The 14,544-nt window shown below is 40.6% G+C and overlaps 1 protein-coding gene across 3 annotated transcripts in view; it reads right to left on the bottom strand.

Moving 5' to 3' along the window:
- Positions 1–14,544, bottom strand: part of GRM3 (glutamate metabotropic receptor 3) — a 220,636-nt gene that overhangs the window by 45,177 nt on the left and 160,915 nt on the right. The gene's annotated exons all lie outside the window — the stretch shown is intronic.

Genomic DNA, 14,544 nt, shown 5'->3' with positions numbered 1-14,544 from the left:
GAGGCAAACCATAAGAGACTCTTAAACACAGAGAACAAACTGAGGGTTGCTGGTGGGGTGTTGGGTGGGGGGATGGGCTAAATGGGTGATGGGCATTAAGGAGGGAACCTGTTGGGATAAGCACTGGGTGTTATATGTAAGTGATGAATCACTAAATTCTACTCTTGAAACCATTATTACGCTACACGTTAACTAACTTGTATTTAAATAAAATAAAAAAATAATAAAAATGTGTACAGGATGAATAAAGGACTTGTAAAAAGACAGAATGAATAATATAAGGCAGAAAGCAAGGAACTCCCCAAATATCAGCTGATAAGTTGATGAAGTTCTTTTTTTTTAAATGTTTATTTATTTGAGAGAGAGAGAGAGAGAGAGAGGGAGAGAGAGCAGAGTAAGGGCAGGGAGAGAGGGATAGAGAGGATCCCAAGCAGACCTTGCCCTGTCAGCGCGGAGACCGATGAGGGGCTTGGTACCACCAACTGTGAGATCGTGAACTGAGCTGGAATCCAGAGTGGGATGCTTAGCCAACTGAGTCACCCTGGCACCCCATGCTGATGAAGTTCTTACACAAATACGTAAAGTCATAATGTACTATTGCCTGGTGCAGTAAGTATGGTCACACTGCTCTGAAGGAACCTGGCATGCCAGGGGCTAAGGCCTCAAAGCTTTCACATGAAAACTGAAAACTGATGGTCGGCTTTTATAAGGGACTCAATACATATGACCTGCTGAATTTATCTGTAAAATCTGTACCCAATTTAAGGTATTCATTTCTTTGATCTATTTAAAATTTTTTTTTTCAACGTTTATTTATTTTTGGGACAAAGAGAGACAGAGCATGAACGGGGGAGGGGCAGAGAGAGAGGGAGACACAGAATCGGAAACAGGCTCCAGGCTCTGAGCCATCAGCCCAGAGCCCGACGCAGGGCTCGAACTCACGGACCGCGAGATCGTGACCTGGCTGAAGACGGACGCTTAACCGACTGCGCCACCCAGGCGCCCCTATTTTAAAATAATGGCTTTGAGACAAGACGATACCTCTTCGCCTCTCTCCACCAGGGCTGAGATCCTGCTGAAAGTCAGAGTGGGCCCTGTCATCCTGCAAATGCAGGTCTGCGCTGTTCCAACTACGACAAGCCATGCTCACAGCCCTTTTCAGACAAAATCATTAGTCATTTGAGTTTTGACTTCTCAGTCTTCTGATCCACAACACTTATGCCCCTTCCATATGGTATGAGTCAGACACCTTCTCCACATTGAAACTTACTCACGGAAAAGGGTGTGATTATTGGTTATGGAGACTGAAGTATAAATTTAAATCACAGAGTTCATTCATGGGTTTATTTGGTAAAACTCTGCCATAATATTGTGGGACAAAAAAACCTTTGTTCTAGATTATAATGGAATTAAATACGGTCATCTGGGAACACAGCGTTGTTGGAAGGGGGGGGTGAAATGTATTCAAGGGCAGAGGAGAGTCTTTCTCCTCTCTAAGTTCACCTGGAATTTGGCAGATATTCTCCATATATATTCACCTTCTATTCCCATTTTATTTTGATTTCAGAGTACCTTCGGTGGAGTGTGGAAGGGGGAGGGTTTCTTTCTCTCTCTCTTTTTTTTTTTTGGTCTTTGTTTTGTTTTTGACTATTTTCACTGTAGCAAATGCTTTCCACTTCAGAACTAATGACAAACAACTCTGGAAGGAGGTGGGGATGGTATGTGATTTTGGCATTCACGGGTTAGAACATTATATATCTTGGATCAAATGCCTCTGAGTAATTACACTGCAGAAATCGCAGTTTTGAGGCGAGTCCATTCTTTGGTTGCTGTTCACAACCACTGTGCTATGTTCGTGCAAGTAGGCCCGCCAGGCAGCATGGCGTTAGTTTCAACTCAGACTCTCCAGCCCTGATTGTTGCTGCTACAATGGTCAGTTTTCAGTACTTTTCTTCAAACAGTTTCAAAATTGTCCCTGGAGACTTTCTTTTGTTGGCTTTCGGGTGTGTGCTTGTCCTTCTTGAATGCATTCTATGGTAACTCATTTGAAGTACAAGCAATCACATTTTTAAGGTAGCAATTGGGATGAATGCAAAGTCCCATTTTTCAAAGCTTCTCTTGATAATGTATGATTTGAGAAGAAAGAAATTTGCAAAAATTTTGTTGCAAGAATAAAGGGGAAAGGTGAAAAACTGATGTTTTTCCCTCAGATTTAATGCTTCCCACACATGCATAAAGACATACAAACAATGACAGCTATTACTTTCTTTTTTATTTTCATCCTCTGAATTCAGGAAATGGCACAGGCATCTCTGGCTGTGATAACTGCCGTGTAAAGTGAAGTATTCTTTCTAGCGGAGGAGTTGGAGCTGTGTGAGTGGGCTCGGCAGGGATATATTTCACAAGCTGATACGTCCTACAATGAGGAAGTCCAGGACAGATGCTTCGGGGTCCTTACGTGATGGCTGGCGGATAGCCTGAGGCTTCTTTGCCCTGTGCCCATCAGAAGTCTGATCAGTGAGGGTTGCCTAGGTGGCTCAGTCAGCTGAGCGTTCGACTTCGGCTCAGGCCATGATCTCCTGGTTTGTGAATTCAAGCCCCGCATCAGGCTCTGTGCTGACAGCTCAGAGTCTGCAGCCTGCTTCAGATTCTGTGTCTCCCTCTCTCTCTGCTCTTCCCCTGCTCACGCTCTGTGTCTGTCTCTCAATAATAACAAATAAATGTTAAAAAAAAAATTAAAAGAAAAAAAGAAGTCTGATCAGTGAGATTCGAATCTGGTACCAGGGAGAGAAGCTTACGGTCAACAGCGTCCATCTGCGTGCCTAGGAAGTTGATCCACATTATAAGGCACTGCTGGGTCAGAACTTCCTTTTTTATTGCTAATCGTTGTCATTAGTTTCTGGAATTTTAGGTGCTCCTGGCAAGTAACTAAGCCTGCAGGCATCTGCTGGAAATTAAGGCATTTGGCAAAGATGCAACTTCTTTTATTGAGTAATGAATACCTTTGTTCTATTCCACTGGATAACTTCTCCACACTTCCTTCTTATAATCACATAAGGAAGGAGTCATAAACTATATTTGCGATTACTGCTGCACATGCATCTATATGAGTAGTGCCTTGTGTCCAGCTTTGTGCTCTCTATATATCATCTCAGTTAATTTAGCCTGATGAAGCGGGTCCTTATTGATATTTGGCAGATGAGGAGACTGAGCATGAAAGAGGCTGAGTCAAGCGACTACTAAGTGAAAGTCTCAGAAGCAAACCCGGGTCTGTATGACTTTTGCGCTTGTGTTTTTAACTACAGCCTATCCTACCCTACGCGGATTCCTCCCAGTCTTCTTTACATATTGGTTCATGGTGCTTCCGTGAGTACTGAGTTTACCTGCCATGGTCATTTTCACACACTGCTTTGGTTGTCTTGAAGGCAGGAAACATGTCTTATTCATTCTCAATCTTCAGCATAGTAAGAGGCACATGATAAGCATTTTAGTGATTCCTCATTGAATGAATGATTAGGAAGGACATGCAGGCTGGTCTTCAAGGCCAAATAAATGAACATGTTCACAGTTCACGATTTGAGGATTTCCATAGATGGGTCATTTGAGAAATAATTCTTCTTCTTCTTCTTCTTCTTCTTCTTCTTCTTCTTCTTCTTCTTTTTTTCTGTCACCATAGAAAGCACTGATCCAGACTGGAAGGAATGCCTTGGTCTACAATATGAGATAACATCTAAGGAGACAGGCCTAGGGTATGTGTATGTGAGTGTAGAGCATAGCCTACTTCAGTAGATCCAAATTCCCTTTCTGGCTCCAGGCTGCATACCAGAGAGCTGCTTCTGTGGTGTAAGTGTCGTCTGGATAAATTTCGTGGTATTGCTTTGAGCAGCTCACTTATTGATAACTTCTGAGGCCATGTTTGTGAGTTCTGATTATGAGTAATTTAAAAACTGCCATCTTTTTAATTAGGCTGAAGGAGGAGGTTGAGAAACTTGAGAAGGCCTCAAATTCTCTTCATCTTCCCAGCTTCGCACATATTAATTCTTTTACTTTTAATAGCAACACCATGAGGTGAATTCCATTACTATTCCGTTTACTAAAGCAGCCGAGAAAGACTTGTATTTCCAGAGCTTTTTCAGCCTAGCAAATGACTTCCCAGACTTCAGCTGAGAAACACCCTCTGCTCTACAATTCATTCTCTACAGTGCAGCAGGAACCATCTTCCTCAAATCATATTTGCTAGGTCACCTTCTTAATCAAAACCTTTCAGTGGGCTTTTGCCCTCATGAAAAATAGTTCAGACTCTTCAATAGGAGACTTGATGTCTTTGACAATGTGATTCTTTTGCCTCCCTAACAAATGCTTAACTACTACTCCCTTGTACCCCTTCCTTCTCCCCAACACTTGTCCCCAATACTCCTGTCCCCAGACCATCCTTCTCAAGCTCTAGGCTCCATGAGTACAGAACAATGTTCCATTCCCTGAAAGTTCCATGTTATTTTGCCTCTGCACCTTTGCATATGTCATACCCTTTGCCTGGGTCCCTCTTTGCTAATTCGTATTTATGTCTCAAGACATGTATGATTTTTTTCTGACCTCCTAAAATTAGAGTGACACTGTTTTGTATCTTTTTAGTATTTGATTCTAACCTCAACTCATTCATTTATCTAGCACCTGGTAGTTGCTAAGGCTAAAAGCATCAACAACATGCCCATGAACCTTGTCTCCATGAAGCTTATTCCAGTGGGCTACAAGCAAATAAAGTAACTTCAAATAGTCCTAAATGCTGTGACAAAAGCTAAAAGGAGATAATGGTATCAAGAATCATGAATCACGGCAGGTGGGAGGATTCTTCAGATAGGGTGACCAAAGCAGGTTTCTTTAAGGGAGTAATATTTGAGCTGAGCTTTTAAGATAAGAAGGAACCAGGTATTTGAGGTTCTGGAAGAAGAATATTCTAGACTGAAGGAGCAGAAGATTGAGTCTCTAAGGTTGGAAGATGCTTGGAGTGTTTGAGGGACAGAAAGAAGGCCAGCGTGGTCCATGCAGAAAGGATAAGGACAAAGTGACATAAGGATAAGGATAAGGACATAAAGTTGGAGTGACAAGAAGGGGACCAGATCCTAGGGGTCATATAGACTCTGGTAATGTGTTTAGATTTTACTCTCACATCAATGAAAAGTGTTCAGAGAATGTTATGATTAGATTTATACTTTTTTTTTTTTTTCAACGTTTATTTATTTTTGGGACAGAGAGAGACAGAGCATGAACGGGGGAGGGGCAGAGAGAGAGAGGGAGACACAGAATCGGAAACAGGCTCCAGGCTCTGAGCCATCAGCCCAGAGCCTGACGCGGGGCTCGAACTCACGGACCGCGAGATCGTGACCTGGCTGAAGTTGGACGCTTAACCGACTGCGCCACCCAGGCGCCCCTAGATTTATACTTTTAACAGCTCACTCTGACTACTACGTGGAAAACGAACTCTAAGGGTGCAAGGATGAAGACAAGGAAAACCATTAAGCTGGTGTTTCGGGGAAAGAAGCAAGAGATGAAGAAGAGTGGTTTGGAAGAAGCGTACAGATGGTAAGAAGTGGTCGGGATTAGGATATGTATTTTGAAGTGGTGCTCACGCACTGAACACTAGGAGTGACGAAAAGAGAGCCCATCTTTGACCGTAGGTGTTTACCTACATGGATGGATAATGGTGTCATTAACTGACAACAGGCAGAGGAACAGGTGTGTTTTTTTGGGGGGAGGAGTGTGAGGAGAGGTAAAAATAAAGAGCTTTGAAATGCACAGGTTAAACCTGAGATTATTTTCGATGTCCAAGATGAGATGTCAATGAAGTCATTAAATATATAAATCCAGATACTGGCAGAAAGGTCAGAAATGGAGACAAGCCATTTGTGAATAATCATTACATGGATGACGTTCCGTGTTAGGGACTTGATGAGACAACCACACAGAGAAGATTGGTGGGATGGGGCCTAGGGGCGCTCCAACGTTTAGAGTACGGACATAGGATGAGGAGGAGAAGCATGCCAAGGGGACTGAAAAAGAAGCGCTGATGCGCAAGGAGAAAGACAAGGAGGGAGTGGGATTGGGGAAGTCATAGAATAGTGCTGTGAATGGGAACAGAAGTCATAGAAGCCTAAAGGGGAATAAATAAGGAAGGGACTGGTATATTGCGTCCAAAATGGATTCGCATTATGACACTGCATTATAATCGCCTTTCGACTCCAGTGTATTCTCCAACAGATTCTAGGTTCCTAAAAGTAGAGACTGACACCTTTCTAGCCCCAGGCTGTAGGTGCAGGACCTAACATAGCAGATGTTTCCTAGGTATGTTCTCAATGGATAAATGCACACCAAAGCCTAACAGGATGACAGCTGAACTCTGACAAAGCTTTGAAAATCCAGGAGTTATTTCCTGTTCCTTGCACTGACCTCCAGCCTAAGTTAAAGTCTCCCATAATAGCTAACATAGAAAGCGACCGGGAGGAGGACTCAAACAGTCTATGAATAATATTCATTAAAAAAATGACAGACAGCATGACACAGTACACTATACAGGAGGGAGCTGAGGAGAATGAGCTATATTTTGAGTTAATTTTATATTCATAAATAAGATTGGAATCGTAGCTCTGCTTTGATTCACCTCATTGAAAGTGAAAGGGGAGAACTGAGTATTTACCCACAGGAAATCTGAAACTGAATATAGCATAGATGGTAATGACCTTATTGCTTCACTTTCAATAATGTACCATTTTATAATTTAATAACAATCCTAGGGGGCTACATTAGAAGGGGCACATAAAGCATTTAGGGTTCCTTGGAGAAAGGTATTCATAATTTTAAAATTATTGTGATAATTGTTGGATAATGAGGAAGCTTAAAGCCATATCTGACCTACACCTTGATGAGTTTCATTTCCTCTGAGCTTTACCTATCTCCATAAATTGGAGAGAAGAATAAGATACTATTTTCTTTTTGTTTCACCGTTCTCAGAACACCTGTTTTTTTCCTCTGAGATTTTCTTCGTTCTGTTTCTGAATATTGGAGCCACTCAGGGTTCTGTTCTGTTCTGTGTCTTTTTCTCTTTCTCTCTACATCTTGAGCCTCCCTATTTCCTACAGTCTAAATATGCCAATGATTCCCAAATTCACCTCTAATTAAGAAGGGGGTTTGGAAAAACAGTCGATCAAATGCGATTGCTTACCAGGCTGTATATTCTTGAAAGTAGGAATAGATGTCTGTTTTATCCATCAGTGTGTCAAAAAGTACTTGACACTTGGTAAGCTTCAAAAAATGTTTGTTGAAAAGCCACATGAATGATGCGATGGTGCAGCACCATACTGTTCTCGGTTTACCCAGTTAATTATCGACAGCCTTCCGCTTTTGCTAGAATGCCCCTCTAAATCCTGCGTCTTGTTCAGTGCTCAATTCCAATGCTGCCTTCTGCACGAAACAGTGTATCTTCTCAGCTAGACCTGACTTGGCTCCTTTCTAGATACTCATAAAACTTGACCTTTTATTTTTTTATTTTTTAAATTTTTATTTATTTTGGGAGAGAGAGCACACGTGTGAACAAGGGAGAAGCCAAGAGAGAGGAAGAGAGAAAATACTGAGCAAGAGAAAATACTAACTCGGGATTTGATCCCACGAACCACGAGCTGAAATCAAGAGTCAGATGCTTAACTGACTGAGCCACCCATGTGCCCCACTTGACCTTTTAAGTTGAGGTATAACTGACATAACATTATATTAGTTTCAGGTGTACAGCATCATGATTCAATATTTGCATGTATTGTGAAACGATCACCACAGTAAATCCAGTTAGCATCCGTATCTGACTTTTCTTACGGTACTTAGCCATTAACGCATGAATAAAAAAAGTGGAATAAAGTCAACGCTGAATGTATTTGTGATGAAAACCTGAGTCTTTCTCCTCACCGCCCCAGTCTGGGATCTTTTCATTATACTGGATCATTTCAACCTATTCTTTTTGTTCTTCTCTAACATGAGCTGGCAGGTCGTACAGCCTGAAAAGGGGTTTCTATTTGTGAGCAGACTTGACTACCTATGAATGGAGAGACATTTTATCCTTATTCACCCATGACAGTCCTGGTCTGTGCATGCTGTTGTGATGTAATTATTTATAGTGCTCCCTTTCGCGTTCAGAAGTGTCTGTGTTGAACGATAAGTCTATGTTTATTCAACTCCTAACAGTGCACAAAAGCACAGCCCTTGACAAATTTCAAAGTACTTTGTGTACAGGAAAAAAAAAAAAAAAAAAGAATAGAGAGAGAACAGTAATGTGGGATTGTGTAATAATTTCCCCAGAATCTGCATTTGCATATGGCAGTGGAAACATGGCCGTCCTTATTATTTATTTTTGCATAAGGGGGGCTGTTTATTTTCTTGGGATCAATTTTGCTTACTATAAACTGTAATCTCACACCTGGATAGGGAACAGAGCTCATAATCAGACATAACAACCAAAGGTTATCTCTTATGGGGTATTAAAAAAAATCGTTACAAGAGACCATTGGCATCTGGATACAGCTTAGAGATGTCCCCTAGCTGAGCGCCCATATACATCTCAGCTCCCTAAACGGTTTTGTCCTGAGGTTTCTAAAACATTTTCCTGATACGAGGGCAAGCTCCTATAAGTATATGCACGTTCTATCCAGCAGATGGCGTGTTTGCAGCAAATTGCTGTTTTCTTCACCCTCCGCCCACCCCTAGGAACTTTTAACCACCAGGTTTCTGCCAGAACCTGCCATATTCAGGGTGACATATGATGCTGTTAAAATAAAATATAAAGGTTAGAGAAAGATCAGTAATAAGTCCTAAATTGAACATAGATTTCAAAAAACCACCTCTAAAAGAGTCTCGAAATTAATAGTCCCTAATATGATGAAAAACCCCAGCTGACATCAAAGGAACCTCTTGCCTTCTTTTTAAAGAATTCTGTTTAATGCATAATTCACTGAGCCCATGAAACATTCTGGGAAACTTTTGGATGAATATCAGCCTTTTAATTCAAAATTATGCACTCTGGGAAAGGGCTGGCACTGAAGGTGGAGAGCCTACTAGGTAATTTACACCAGCAATCAAATTGCAATTACAGAGGAGATTAAAACATGACTTTAAACAGCCTAACTCCACACTCAGGGCTACTAGCTGTTTGGTAAACACAGCAAGGGAGACTGTAATTAAAAATTCCGACCCTCTTCAGCTTTCTTAGGGTGACACCCCGAAATCCGAAGGGAAAAGGGAGAAATCAAAGCTTCATTTTAAGTCGTCTTGGGAGGGTAGCTTAAGTCTGCAAGAGGGTGCATTTCTTCTGATATTGTCTACCCCATCCACTACTAGTTATTTCTGAAGCCGATGTTAGTCTTGTGTTTTGAGAATGACTTGAAAGTTTTTCAAATCTGGAGAGTAAATATAGAGGGGGGTGAGAACATTTAGACTGTGGCAGCGACACTGCCGTTTAATTTGAGGTGCTGACACTAAAGCATGGGCTTTATAAAGAAACGGTGTCATCTGTGAATGTCTTTTGATTATGCTTATATGGTTTATAGTCTATTTTCCCCTGAGGAGCTTTAAAAAGCCATCTGGTCTGGATGTGTGGGGAGGCCCAAAGTGGAGGGCTAGGCAAAATGATGTAGTGTGCAAGATGATCTTAGCCTTTCTCCTCCCTTCCGGGTGCCTATTCCCGTGGACCCCATCTCCCAAGCGCACTCCTTCAGGATCTTGCCTTCGGCAACGTATGCTTGACCAGGGTTCTAAGTGATAAAATGTCGTGTCTCTTAAGAGGTCATGAATTGCCAAGGCATTTTCCTCAGTAGAGGACTGAAGTTAACACGAGGGTGTGGCCGGCGATGCCGTCAAAGAGTCCAGGCCACTAGGACATGTCCAAATACATCCTCCCTAATGTCTGAAAGTTGAACAGGGACCAAGGTGTGGCCCGTTTAACAACACATCTGTGTGGCATCATACATTTTTAGTTCTTAACTCACACTTTCTTGGTATCTTTGATTCAACCAAGCCAACATGCTACACGGGCCCCAACCAAATGGTCACTCTAATGTTAACAATGTTTGAAGAATGAGGCTGATTAGAAATTCAGTTAGTGTCATCCGAACCCTGAGGTACAGAACTGACTAAAACCTGGGGATATATAGGTCTCGTTGTAGAGACGTTTAACTCTGCTTCCTTGTCGGAACTCAACTCCAAGCAGATTGAGAGATTAAGATATTTTGGATGATGCCCAAGATGTTTCATTTCTAAGGACCCATGAAGCTGGAAAAGCGTTCAGAGACTCTCAGAAACATAATTAATTACTGAGTTTGGCCCCTAGAGACAGGAACTGCTTCAAGCCTGATATGGACCTTTTATCTAGTTAATTAGCTTTATGGGGAGATTTTTGCACATTTAGCAGATGAGTATAGTTTTTATTACTTGAAACACAATACAATTTATTTTTATGTTGTACTTTTAAATTGGGGGGGGAGAGGAAAATAATCTTGGAACTCTGAAATAACTCAAGAAGTTCTGATAATAATGAGGCTCACTATGATTAGGCTTCATTTGCTCAATCAAATTATATCTCCAAAGGAAAATAAAAATTTAAGTATAATGTCCTCTAAATAGACCAATTTATTGAAGATACAGCACTTTTGATGTTACTCGGTTTAGTTGTTCATTATGTAGAGCAAACTGGTTCTCTTATACATGACTGAGCGAGTCTCCAAAAAGGTGTTCATAGGCCCCTTTGGTCCTAAATTCAAACTGACTGAGGGGAATTTATACGCAATCCTATCATTTCCACTAAACACAGGAAGTGGTAAAATGGACATATTATTTCTTTTCCAAATAGACCAATTTTTACACATGAAAAATATGCCGGGAGGAGACTGTCCTTGATGTTCCCTGCAAATGCTGTGAGGGGTTTCTCAGCAGCTCTATTCCTCTTCCCAACTTTGGATGCCCACTTTGATTCTGTGTAGATGCAAACAGGCTCTAAAACCACTGAATCATCTGTGGCTCTGAACAAAAGTTTCAACACTTAATGCTATTATAGGTGAGGCAATTTCAAGTTCTTGATTGTAATTCCGAGCTTTGAATTAACACAAAGTGAACAGGTGTCAGAGGTAAACACCAATTCTGTAGCCGCACACTCCAAAGTTTACCACCTTTTCTCATTTGCTTTGGGTCTCTTGATGCACAAATGTGTGAGCACAAGTGCATACGTTTTGAGTCATTCTCTGGCACTGAGAATCGGTGGAACTGTCCCATGCTTCACCTCACGTGTGCATTGCAAAATTGGTCACTTTTCTACACTTAAAAAATTATCTCCTGCCTCTTTTCTCTTACAATCATATACATCTCCTTACTAGTACCTTTACCATTCTCACTACTTTTTAACTTTTCAAAATGGGGTAAATAATTTTTAAACAGTTCAAATGAGCAACAGCAGTGGTTGAGGACACAGTGACCATAGGCACTTGCTTACACCCTCATTGGTTTGGGGTAGAGTGAGGATAGTTTTTTGTTCTAGACCATAACTTTGCTAGTCAGAATAAAAATAAGTAAGTTTAAAGTCAGCAAGTAGTTTCTATTATATTACATTATATATATATTAGATATATGTACTAGATCAGTAGACAATTATCTACCTATTATGTAAACTTTCTATTACATAGAGAGAAATATGCCTCTGATTTCCTCATCCAGAAAATGAGTATAAGGGGCATAGAAGGAGGAAGGGAAGGAAAAAGTAGGCTATTGGATGGATGCCAGGATTGTCAATCACAGTGACTACATTTGTATCTGTTTTGTTTTATGTTTATTTATTTATCCTTGGCGGGGGAGGGAGAGGCAGAGAGAAAGGGAGAGAGAATCCCCAGCAGGCACTGCACTGACAGTACAGAATCTGATGTGGGGCTCAAACTCATGAACTGTGAGATCATGACCTGAGTCGAAACCAAGAGTTGGACACTTAACTGACCGAGCCACCCAGGCACCCTTCATTTTTATCTTTTTTAAATATTTAAATATTCTTAATAGTGTTTAAGAAATAATTATGCTATTTTTCTAAAGAAGTTCCAAAACTTTGGCTAAGTATCTTAAAGGTTCCTTCCCATTTTGCCAAAACGATCCACTTAGTGAGCTCTTTGGAAACCTCTCAGTGTATGGATTCAGATGGATGTGAGGTAGCATCCAGGACATAGTTCAGGGTTTCAGGAAATTTGCCATGGGGGCAGCAGACAGGTAAAAGAGTGTCACCCAAATTGCTGAATCTCTATTCATCTATCTCCATTGGTCTCTGAAGGTGGTACTTCCTAGAGTGGGGACAACACAAGAAAGAAAAAACACATACCTAGGATAGAGAAACAAAAGCATTTCATGGAGTAATTTAATTGCTTTTGCTGGTTCTTTTAGGACTAGGCTAAAAATGGCTTCAAGTTCAAAAGTTGGTTCTTTATATCAAAAGTTGGTTCTTTATATTAGCAATCGGGAAAAAAATTGAAAAGACATAAAGCTAAATGATTTTTCCTGGCCCCTCAACAAATGTACTGTTGTCCCTTATCATGAACTTCTCCTCTAATGATGGCTTATGAAGCAACTGGATAGCACCTCATGTGCTATAAACCAAAATTTATGGCTGAAATGTGTTGCTGTCAGCTCCTGCCCTCCCTTCCAGACTCTTTACCCGAGGTTCCCCTTACGGTGAAATTCACACGAAAATAGATGTCGTGGGCAATTTTATTATGAGATCCAAACAAACAGGAAAAATGACACACTGGCCAGTGTCGATTAAAGATGCTCCCACAGGACAAGAAGCAGTATCAACTAGATGAAAGTTTGATGAAGTGGAAAAAAGGACTCATTGTTTTAGTGGTACTAAAAAATTTAAAAATATATATTCTGTGGTGATTTTATGAAAACAGATGGAAACTTATTCCAATGTGTATATTTATATGTGATGTGGTGTGTGTGTCTGTGTGTGTGTGGACACACAGAGAGAGAGTTGAGTGTTTTAATTAAGTTTTTCTTAAAAAAAAAATGAAGTTTCTTTCAAGGAAGTTCCATTCTTTGATCTATGACATAATTGAGGTCCAGAGAGCTTGGGCAACTTGCTCAGGGTCTCAGGGCTATTTAATGCACATTACCTGATTCTTTGTTCAATGTATTTCATTTATATCACAACATTTGGCTATATGCAAGTTACCTTCAATTAGAGTTATCTTCTAAGACAAAGTCATTAAGCTAGGACTGGCTTCAGGAAAGAAGACATTTCCAAACGTACAGAAGAAATATTTTTAGTCAATACATTATATGAGTGGTTTCTAGTTTGGAGGAACCAAGTAAGGTTCCTTGTCAATCTTGGTGAATATAACCAGAATATGAAACTGCTCATGATACAGAATACATCAACATTGTTTTCTTCATAATGAAAGCAGGAACTATTCGCGAATTTCTAGCAGAATGCCATCTTTTCATTGCACTTTATACCCATGGTATTCTTGAAAACAAAATTTGTGCTTGCTAGGTTACCAGATGTTAATGATGACCACATTCACAGAATGGCTTTCAATGTTTTCTTTCTCAGGCACTATTGAGCAGAAGTTTCTAGACCTTTTGACAAGGGATGAGACTAAGTAAACCACTACAGGCCAGAATCAATGCCATTTTCCCCAGAATAGAAAACCACCAAGGTCATCACAAGCCAAAGAACAGGAGACACCACCCTTTGATTAGAAGGTACTGGCTCTAGTTTTGGGATCTTTACAGTGTCTTGCATATTAAACTTACACAAATATTCACCTGATTTTAGAATGATTGATTAATTAATTAGTTATAGCACAGAGAGTGTGTGTGCACATGGAGGAGGGGCAGAGGGAGAGAGAATCTTAAGCAGGCTCCACACTCAGCACAGAGCCCAATGTAGGGCTCAATCCCACGACCCTGGGATTATGACCTGAGTTGAAGTCAAGAGGCAGACACTCAACCGAATGAGCCACCCAGGTGCCCCTAAAATGATTTATTCTTTAAATTCCTCTCAAGAGGCCTTTCCTGAGCTACTGCTTCCCTTCTCTCACATCCCAGGGGGGAAACTGTATCACTTTCAATAATGATTAATAAGCACAGTTTGTTTTCAAATGATATAAAAATCAAATGAGATGCTGTATGTACGTGTGTACTCTTAAAATGTAAAGTACCAAATGAGTGATTTTACTGCCCTAATACTTCTGTTATAACTTATCTTAAGGCATCCTGCCTCATGGTATTGTTTCAAGATATATGCTTGTGTCTCCCAGAAGATTTGCAGTTGAGGGGTAGCAAGCATATCTTTTTCTTTGTCTTCTTTCCAGTCTCTGACATAAGAAAGATGCTTCAATAATTGTTGCAGAAATAACTTAATACTTTGATCAACGAAGCCCACACATGACTGTCCTATCATTAATAATAAATATTACGGGGATAGAAATAGGCCACGTTCTATCACTATTACACACAAGAAGTGAAACAACTTGG

The sequence above is a fragment of the Leopardus geoffroyi genome, chromosome A2 (genome assembly GCF_018350155.1).
Source record: "Leopardus geoffroyi isolate Oge1 chromosome A2, O.geoffroyi_Oge1_pat1.0, whole genome shotgun sequence".
Taxonomy (NCBI): domain Eukaryota; kingdom Metazoa; phylum Chordata; class Mammalia; order Carnivora; family Felidae; genus Leopardus; species Leopardus geoffroyi.
The sequence above is the reverse complement of the archived record's forward strand: the minus strand, read 5'-3'. Positions and strand labels throughout refer to the sequence as shown.